The 10,316-nt window shown below is 36.5% G+C and overlaps 2 long non-coding RNA genes across 2 annotated transcripts; both read left to right on the top strand.

Moving 5' to 3' along the window:
- Window positions 1–1,415: 1,415 nt before the first annotated feature.
- On the top strand, window positions 1,416–1,856 carry LOC114544056. The gene is made up of 3 exons (XR_003690277.1): window positions 1,416–1,455; window positions 1,655–1,730; window positions 1,813–1,856. It is a non-coding gene; the product is annotated as an uncharacterized LOC114544056 (long non-coding RNA).
- Window positions 1,857–2,082: 226 nt separating this feature from the next.
- Window positions 2,083–3,371, top strand: LOC114544057. The gene is made up of 4 exons (XR_003690278.1): window positions 2,083–2,124; window positions 2,352–2,487; window positions 2,637–2,807; window positions 3,154–3,371. It is a non-coding gene; the product is annotated as an uncharacterized LOC114544057 (long non-coding RNA).
- The last annotated feature ends 6,945 nt before the right edge of the window (window positions 3,372–10,316 follow it).

The following is a 10,316-nucleotide window of genomic DNA, read 5'->3' as shown; positions in this document are numbered from 1 at the left end:
GAAGGCGATAATCGAGGTACGTTTTTTCATTCATTCATCCATTGAGAATTTTCTGCCTTTGACGAACGTCATTTATAACGCTCTGCATTTTTTTAGCCGTGATGAATGTACATATTAGTTCAGTTGATATTTAAGAGGTTTTAAAGGGTCTTAATTTTGAGAGGTATTATACACACTTCAAATCAAGCCAGGAACAGATGACGGAAAAATGAGTGAACTATAGATCCTCCGGCAGGAATCGAACCTACGCTTTTGCGATGCCGGTGCAATGCTCTTGTCACTGAAGACGTACAGTTGACTCATTTTTCCATCAACTGTTCCCTGCTTGAATTTGAAGTGCGTATAATACCACTCGAAATTAAGACCCTTTAAAACCTCAAGAATATTCCTGCATCGTGTGAAGTGCCTAAAATCATCTGTTAATATTTAGTTAGAACTTCACTTTAGGAAGCTGATGAAGAAACCGCGGCAAAAATACAAGTTCTGGCGCTTGCCGAGGGCGCTCTACCAAAACGCTTACGCATGGCCATGTTTACGCAAAGCACTGATAAACGTTCGCTATTGAACAGGTGCGAATTAGTGTGATAAATTAACAAATTGTTGCAGAGGTATAGCCTCTATTCCATCCGCAGGACCAGAGTTGTATTTTAGCAACATTCTCAGATTCATCTTAAAACTTGTGATTTTATAATCCTCTATATACTAGCCATCTGTAAATAGTTCAATTGAGACTAACAAGCATACTCCATAAGTAATTTTAATCATTATTGTTGGCATAGCATCATCCAACAGCAATGGCATTACTTGCGAGAATAATGTTCGTATTAAAGTAGTTATAGTTTTTAATGTCTAAAATATACAAAAAATGTTTAAATGAAAGATTAAAGATGAAAAAGCAATGATATTTAAGCGGATCTTTTTTACAGATTCAGTCAAGATCCGACAGCGTACAACCTGATTTGGAATTACAAGGTGAGTCTCGAAGTTAACGTTAGTTTCCGTTGAAAATATAGGATATGGAAATGTAATGGAGGATTTCCTGTCACTATGAGTATAACAAGACAAATTCAATAGTCCTGACCTCTTTCTCTAAACTGTTCTCGTAAAAGAGTATGAAACAATTTCTTATGTTTTCAATGTGACAGACGCGAGAGGAACTTCTGGGGCACTCGAATCTGATTTGCACGCATTTGCAATGGAAAAAGATCTGAGTGGAAACTACGTTGTCTTTTGGAATCACCTTTAGTTTGAAGTCCTGTATGAATGTTTAGCTGATGAACTGAAACAGGTTATTGATAAGCCTAACTGCTCTAGCTTTTTAACAGTTCTTCATAAAGCGTCCCCCCCTTATTCCTCGATAGGAATCAAACTCAGTAACGTATCTCTGCTATCAGGTGACTATTATTTGAGAGTCTTGTTGGAACAAAACGACGAGGAGACGCCGATAACAAATGTGTGAGTCCACGACATTTATCTATCAGGTTTGCAAATATTCAAACTACTTTCCATGTGCTTTTCTGTCTGGCTTCCCCCTATTCTCTATATTGCTGCACAGTTCACGCAATGTTATTTGTCCTGCAGAATGTAGTAGAGAAGTATAGAATCATGGATGAAACCATTCAAGATTCGATCGACTTTTCTATTTTGTTTTCAGGCTCGAGTTGTCTAACGATCTGTATCACTGATTCCTATTGACAACTAAACCAACTATGAAAGCAATGTGCCTTCAGGTGAGGATGTCGTTTAGCGGGAATGTAGCCATGTGTAGCCTTCGAAGAATGAATTAAACAAATTGGAATATTTCATTCACAGGCGATGACTAAAGTTTATGGAAAATATCACGAAGAGATTGGAGCTTTTAATGACACGAAGCTAAGGATCATCTGTTATTGATCCAGTGTTACTGCAGGAGCCTGAACTAAACTAACTTTATTCATACTGTTTCGTATTTTTAGCATTTACATGAAAATGGCATCACTAACAGGGATTGGAAGGTAAGCACGCCCTAATTTATTTTTCACTGCTGTCTTTATATCCTAAACTTTAACGACCATAATTTAACTTTTTCTTCTTTAGCCAGAAAATGTTTTATTGTGTTCCTCGTATGATGAAACGCTTATAAAGGTTTGTGTCGGTTGTGTATTGAACTTGTGTTTAAATTGCCCTTTAAATTGTCTTTGAAGAAACCATTCGATGTGACCATTGCCAGCAAATCCTGGAAGTCACTATAATCTCAATTCCGATTTTTTTCCGTGATTTCGTTTTACGAAAGCAGAGCGCATTCTGCAAACGTTTTAGGTTCAGTTATTTCTCATTGTTACAGATCTCAATGATAACAATTAATTTTTTAGATCAGAATTCCTATATGGAAACACTCTGTGGTACACCAAGTTACCTCGCTACCAAAATGTTAATCCCGTAGCCTGAAGAACGATCCTACAAGAAATCGTGTGACTGCTGGAGCCTGGGAGTTATACTATATGTTTGGTATGCCATATACTTCAGTTTACTCAAATTCACGTAGTGAACACGATTTGTAATGAAGCTGGAGGTAGCTTAACCTCATTTCAAAATTGGAGTACGTCAATGAAAAGTTAACGTGTTTTAGACTTTCCGGATCTTCTTTATTTTCAAAGCAGGCAAATAACCCATTAGAGAAACAAGTCAAAGAAGGGTCGTATAAATTTCCGAACAACCTCTGGAAGAATGTTAGCAGTGAAGCTAAGGATCTTATAACAAAACTGCTTACTGTTGGTCACAGAAAATGCGTCACGGTTTCAGAAGCTCTGGAACATCCTTGGATGAAGGTGATGATGAAATTACTAACCGCCTTATAACACCCCGCATCTAAGATTTTTCAAAATCGGCTGACCATTTTCGTCTGAAGTCCCAGCTTTTTCGAATTGTTAGAATTAGTTTGGTTGAAGTTTAGAACTGATACAGCTATCCAGCATAAATAAAGTCAGTTTAGTTCAGGTTTCCTCCTGTAGTAACACTGCATCAATACGGGATGACCCCTACTGGACCTCCATGAAGGACAATTTAGAACTGACAGAACTATACGGTATAAATAAAATTATTTCAGTTAGGAGAAAAAGCTTTTAAAAGTGTTAGATTGATCCACGATTTAACAAGTTTTTTTGTCTTTTGTAGGATAAAGAAATGATAGAAAAAGCAGAAAAAATGATAAAACCGACCGTGGATGGAAGATCAATGTCTCCACCCTTATAAAAGGTATGTTGAAAACTACGATACTTGTCCCGTTCTTCCGTCCAATGACCCTTATTTTCAACTCGCAATTGCAATGAAACATTACATGTTTGCAAGTTACATCGAAATTTAACCAGCTTTCCGAAACAATCTCAAGGCGCTGTTACACTACGCAACTTTCCTTGCAAATTGCAAAACCATTCTACTCCTGAGGCATCTAAAGTTGTCAAATACGAACATCTATTACGATCTGCTAACGTTTCCTTAGTATTTCGAACACTCTTTACAAATTAACATCTTTCGGAATTATAATTGCATTGCAAGTTGTAAGGAAAATTGCATATTGTATAGTAGCGCCTTCAGTAAAGTTGAAAACTCACCGTGCAATGAAACATTGCATGTCGGCAAGTTAAAAGGCAGAAAATAACTGTCACCGTACATGGTGAAGACTGGCCGACGGTCACGTTCGGCAGACGAGGCTCTGCGAGCAAATAAAATACTCAGTGGCGAAGCCAGCACGACAGTTTAGCAGCATGACTGAAAATGCTTCATGTAAGATCACATCACTAGTTATTCCGATAAATAAAAGAACAGGGGCCGGTTGTTCGAAAGGTGGATAAGTCGCTATCCAACGGATAACTCACTATCCAACGGATAAGTTTTATCCAGCGTGTGCATTACCAGAAATTTGCGACATGATAATTTGCATGTATACTAATTTCAATTTAACTTTCAGTATAATGGCCTTCAACTTTTACTATAAAATATATATAGTAAATAGACAAAACTTAAAAATGCCCTTGCCCTAGACCTTGCCCACTGTTTGCCGACCTCTAGATCGGTAGAGCAGCTGTTTAGAAACGTTTTGGTGACAGGATTTTTTAGCTTCGGCATTTCTGCATTCGGCCAAATTTAAAAATATATTGCTCAAAGTTTTGTCCGTGTGCTGTCCACGAACTTATAAAATCGCTCACATTGATTCGAATATTTCGATTCAGGTAGTTGATGAATTGACGTATAATGTACCCAAAAAAATTGTTTAAGATATTCTCTTTCGTATTTGTGTATAAACTTTTCTATACGGCTCGGATTTTTACTGCAATCACTTTAAAAAATATTATCAGTCTTGTCTGGAACTTGAACAATACGAAGGCTATATACACATTTGTTCACAATCATTTGGCCGAACGTAGAAATACCTAAGGAAAGTAATTCGATCATTAAAACGTTGGGAAACGGCTGTTCTATTGATCCAGAGGTCGGCAAACAGTGGGCAAGATCTAGGTCAACGGCATTTTTAGGTTTTGTATATTTACTATATGTATTTTATAGTGAAAGTTGAAGGCCATTATGCTGAAAGTTAAATGCAAATTAGTATACATGCAAATTATCAGGTCGCAAATTTCTGGTAATGATTTGGGTTGCACGAAGCTTGTATAACTTTAACCAGAGGATAAAAATCGCTATCTACCGGATAAATTTATCCAAGGTCCGGAGGTGGTTTAAATCCACTATCCAGTGGATAAATTCAAAGATACAAGGTAACACTGTAAACATTTATATAAAATAGGACAAAAATGCAATATTCCTCTTACTGTGTTTCAACAAACTAATACACATCATGATTGTATTCACTATATATTAAAAATGTTTTCGAAGTGCAATTTGTCGCAGCAGCGTTTCACGTTGCCTACACATTCCGTTCGACCGGCGATTTTTTGGACATCCTCGCATTTATAACAGGTGGTAAATTTACTATACGCTTCTAATCAGTTTATAAACGCGAATATGCAAAGAAAGATTCAACCTATTCCAAGGAAACTTGCTAATATCTAAGTAATTTCATTCACGAACATTAAAATAGTGTTTCTAAATTTGCTATGGGACCGAAAGGCAAAGCGTTGCAAGGTCAAGGAATAAAATTGCAATGTGTTTAATTAATAAAATCATATGATGTGAAGTGCAAAGTTCGAGCAAATCACTTGTTCAAGTCTTTTCCATTCAGTAACTATACTCGAGAATTCGTAATGATTATGAATTCAATGTTGTAAATGCTTAGCAACAGCTGACGTTGTGGTACGAAATTTCAGAATAATCCTGTTTTCTTCTGGTAAATTTTAACTTATATATTGGATAGCTATCCACTTCACTATCCACGCTTCCTGCAACGCGTTTTTATCCAATGGATAACTATCCAGATTTATCCGTTGGATAGGACTTATCCGTTGGATAAGTTATCCATCTTTCGAACAACCGGCCCCAGTTCCATACCTATACTTTTGTACGTGTGAAACTTTTCGCTTGATTTTCCTTTAATTGTGAGAATCCGACCGTGCAGCAAACATTGAAATAAAGCGATAACACTAAACTTGATTGTGATAGCCCTGAGTATATACCGCTATAATAGCTTTGTTCCTCATAATGATATGCTGGATTCCTCGTCCAGGTATAACTTCTAAAACACGCCTTATTTTTACTTGTATTCCAATGCACCTAAGTTAGTAAAAAACCTGACAAACCCGCTGGTAGGGTGTAAAGAATTTATTTCTAAATCAAAAACTCGCTCTTACATAAGCCACTTATTGAAAAATTTTCGCTATATATTTCAGTCAGATGGATCTCTCAGTCATTTCTCATTCCTTAGTGAACAAATAGTATTTCAGTGAATTGCTAGAACATACCTGAAAAACAGCTATAAACTTCAATTCTCAAAGATATGTTGCATACCATGTCTTTGGATGAATGCGGATGTAAAGCGCGGTTACAGTTGGTGATAGGACATTTTCCACCAGCGAGTCTCTAATGAAATGAATAATTTGTTAAACAATTAATCTTAATCACACATTAAAAGTTATATATGACCGCATGGAAATGATGTGATGCATATAACGTGACAGGGTAATCTGTAGAAGCCTTGCTTATTAATCCAGCTAACCCTGACTAGTCCATTTATTTTGTAATGATCGAATTTTTGCCCGTCGGAACTACAGGACACAGAATAGGTCTTCACCCACTAATTATAATCACGACGACTTTGAGTGAAATCGCTCCGACAAACATCTTTCTTGCCAAATGCATTTGGTCCTGGTTATTTTTCCGTGCAGACCAGGAAGCTGCCTCATTTAAGCGACCATGTCCTGTCGACTTATCCGCATTCCCAACACTTGTTGCTATTATCTGGGATGTTATGTGTCTTCAGTACGTGGGCCAATAATTAGTATCAATTATCTTCTGGCACCAAAACACCATCGAACAATCATCAACAAAAATGAAATGATAATGCATATAATTTTGCCATACACGGCTCCTCCAGAATTGAAACCAGTCGAGGTACAGCGTTATTTCCATTGATTTTGTGAAATCTTTACTTGGGGGTTAACATCGAATTTTATCACATTCCTATAGGGGAATTACTGAATAAAAAAATAATGTCCAACAGTCCTAATATGACATAATAATAAACTGAACATATACCATGTAGCCTGCAATATTTACCTTGCTTGGTATGTCAGTCCATCAAATCCATGTATGGCACAGCGATGGATGGAGGTGTAGTCAGTGATAAGAGAAAGGTAATAATTGTTAGCAACTCCTGGGTTGCCATACTTTATTTGATCTAAAATTGAAACACAAGGAACAAGTAAATTATTATATTATTGTCCAGGGTTGTGAGGCTATCAGCATTGTGATATCCCAGGTTCATGCGTACCGCTACCATGGGACAACATTCCTTAGCCAACAAATAGTATTTCAGTGAATTGCCAGAACATACCTGAAGAACCGCCATAAACTTCAATTCTCAAAGATATTTTGCCGTACCAATTCGACTCTATATGCCATAGAATCTACAATTGAGATTACAAAAAATAACTATCACACAATTGAAACTATAATTGTATATGAATCACAAGGGCCTATACAGTATAGTAACAGCATGTATTTTTGACTTCTATAACACAAGAATATACAGAACAAAATGCAGGTTGTTTTCTTTCATATTCACATAATACCCCCACCCCTGACAGTTACATATATATTGGTAAATGCAATTACATAATAGGAAAGGGAGAAAAAAAATCTATTTTTTATAACACCAGTGAAATATTGTGTACGCATAATACTTAGCGCTATGACCCATGCTGTCATGCTTCCATCACCAGATATCATGAAATCATCTTGGTTTTTTAATGTTGAAATTAATCCGTTTAATTTAAAAAGCACAAAAATACCACCAAAATATAGCTCGAAAATTTCTAATCAAGAAATTAATCAATATTGCTGTTAACCTGACACTGCAGTGCAGCTCTAAAAATCATATCAAATTACACAGGATTACAAAATGGAAATATAACTCGCCTTTGGAATTTCGTTATTTTCTTCGTTATTTTTTATCCTGTCGTCTTTTAACCGTTACATATAAACTGTAAAGGCATTAGTTATCTTTTCTGATAGGATTTAAGTCAGGATGGGCAGAAAAACTCGAAAAATATAGATTTTTTTTTGTTATTGTGTATAGCGAGGCGTTGCTCAGCCGCATGCACAAGTGGTTGTCGCGTGAGGTTAGAGGTGTCAAAAACGTAATGTTGCCTACCCCGTGGGGGTAAAATAAGCCCAGAAATCGATTTCTGGGTAAAATTGTCCCTAGAGGTCATAATTGTCAAATTTTCGCTAATATGGTGATAATTATATGCACATTTTCGGGTTTCCGTTTGTAAACACATTTGTTGGAAATATCACTACAAATCGCCAAAGCAACTGTATTTCGAGTAAAATATATGAAAATATTGATCCCAATGTAAGCTACAAATATTTGGAGGTTTTTAGGCGAGATTTTTGGAAGGCTTTGCGTATTTTTGCTTCTCTAACATTCAATTTAAAAAGTACAAGTTCTGCAATAAATATCTTGGCTTATAGGAAAGCTTTTGAAATGAACTAAAGTTATACAAATAGGTAAATGTTTTTTCTTTAAGATAATACAATTTCTAGTTGAATTGATAAAACACTTCCAGATAAAACCGAAATTATCTGTGTGCGCCGTTTACGACCGGACAGCAATGAGTTTAGTGGTCTCATATTTATTAAAATGGGTGAAGTATTCGCAGAGTAATCACAAGTTTAAATGAGCTTACCACTTTGAAATATCCTCTGATCGGACGTCTAACTGAGAGGATCCCTTAAACATCGAGAATACTTCATTAACAAGTGCCGCATTCTGTCCTGTTTGAGAAGGTACAAGAACTTCATCTTGGGTATTGGTTACTCTTTGCTCCGTTGGAAGTTCCATTCTGTTGTATGAGGACAACACTTGTAGTTGGTGTGATGAAAGGATGCAGATTGTCCGTTGGATGTTGTGCTTTTGTATTTGAGACGGACCACATTAGATATCAGCGCGAAATTGACACATTCATGGGATTCGAACCCATGAACTCCTAAAAAGGAGTATCCGCAAAATGTGTTCTTTGTGTGGCCAGGAAAAAGAGAGAGCTACAGGGCTTCTCCCAAACCGACTGGCAGACAATACGAAACGTAGAGGACAAGACAGTACAACACAACACAACACAAAACACACAACCGACGACACAACATCCAACAACCCACAACCCACTAACTCTGTAGCTGAAACGACAAAAAATATGGTGAGTTGTTCCTAGAAAATGAAGCATCACAATTAGCATGAAGGCAATTGCTGGCTGGGGTTTAACTGACGGCATGGATATGGGGTGGCTTCTTAGGGTTGGATACTGAAACTAAACTACGATCGTCTTTGTCTGAAAAACACAAAAAAAAATTATTAGTAGCTCCCTAGAAAACGAAAAGCAAAACACAGTTAGACAAGCAGTGAGCCGTGTTTCCAGATACGGGGAGAGAGATTCTTAGCTAACAGTGGGGCCACGGGGTCTACTTCTATTTAAAAAATTAATTATACATACCTTGATCCTACCTAAAGAAAGAACTCACTTACCTGAGAAAAACGGTCGCAGACGGCTCTGTTTTATAGCCTGTAGGCTCTTGCATAATTCAGCAAAATTAAGACAACTTGATTGGTTATTTCTGTACACAGGTCAATTTGTCATTGGTCAATTTTTGTACTCCACGATTGGTTCAATAAAAACCAATCAGATTGGTTAATCTATATTCAAAATTTGATACCGTTTCTTTGATATTTGCAAGGTGATTGCACAACAAATGTTCGATTTCACACGTTTTGGAGCATATTCCAAGCCAATGTATCACAGTATGAGTGTATTTGTTCGATTATTTCTCTCATGAAGTTCACAAGAAATTACAGTTCAATCATTATTAAAAGGCTTTATTCCCCTACCAGCTTTAGAACCCCATCGAACAGGAAAGTCGGAATTTAAAAGGCAAGTAAATCTTTCAAACTGTTGTAGCACTTGAATTCTGTGGTACATTTAACTACTGAACCTTTCAGAATATTGTAGAATTGGGCATGGCATGGAATAATAGTAAATATAGCAAACTGACAAATTCGCAAATGTAGTAAATTTCAAGGCTAAATATTGCAAATTCCAGTGGAAATACGGCGTTTTACCGCCATGCATACATAGCTATTCACAGCTACGATATTCACGTGTTGTATATATTCAATATTACACATCAAAGCGGCCTAATTCTTTGGATATTGCCCAAATGCAAACGAAAACCGGTTGCAGTGGTTTAGCTCACATATTCAGGATTATTTTGATATCTTTAGCGTCAAAATCAAGCCTTTAGAAGATTTTTGCCCATTTTTTATATAAACATACCTGATGATATGAATTATCGCATCACCGGCAATAATATTTCACAATAATAAAAATTTCGGGCCAAAAGCCGAAAATCTGACCTAGGTCCGATTCGAGCTTGCCTTAAGCACGTGATTAGCAATGATTATCGCTTAGAACTTATAAAATGCTCTTTCTTTGATTTTTTGCACATACTACACCAAGAATTACTCAGAATTAAAACAGAATGATAACATGTCAAATTCTAGACATTTTGAAGACAACAGAGACCAAAAAAGCGAAAAAATATGGAATTTCCAAAATATATCTTGCAATGGGTGAGTAATTTCAGATAACAAAGCAAGCTATTATTTTAATTCT

The sequence above is a fragment of the Dendronephthya gigantea genome, unplaced genomic scaffold (assembly GCF_004324835.1).
Source record: "Dendronephthya gigantea isolate DGI-Jeju-01 unplaced genomic scaffold, DenGig_1.0 000628F, whole genome shotgun sequence".
NCBI lineage: Eukaryota > Metazoa > Cnidaria > Anthozoa > Malacalcyonacea > Nephtheidae > Dendronephthya > Dendronephthya gigantea.
The sequence above is the reverse complement of the archived record's forward strand: the minus strand, read 5'-3'. Positions and strand labels throughout refer to the sequence as shown.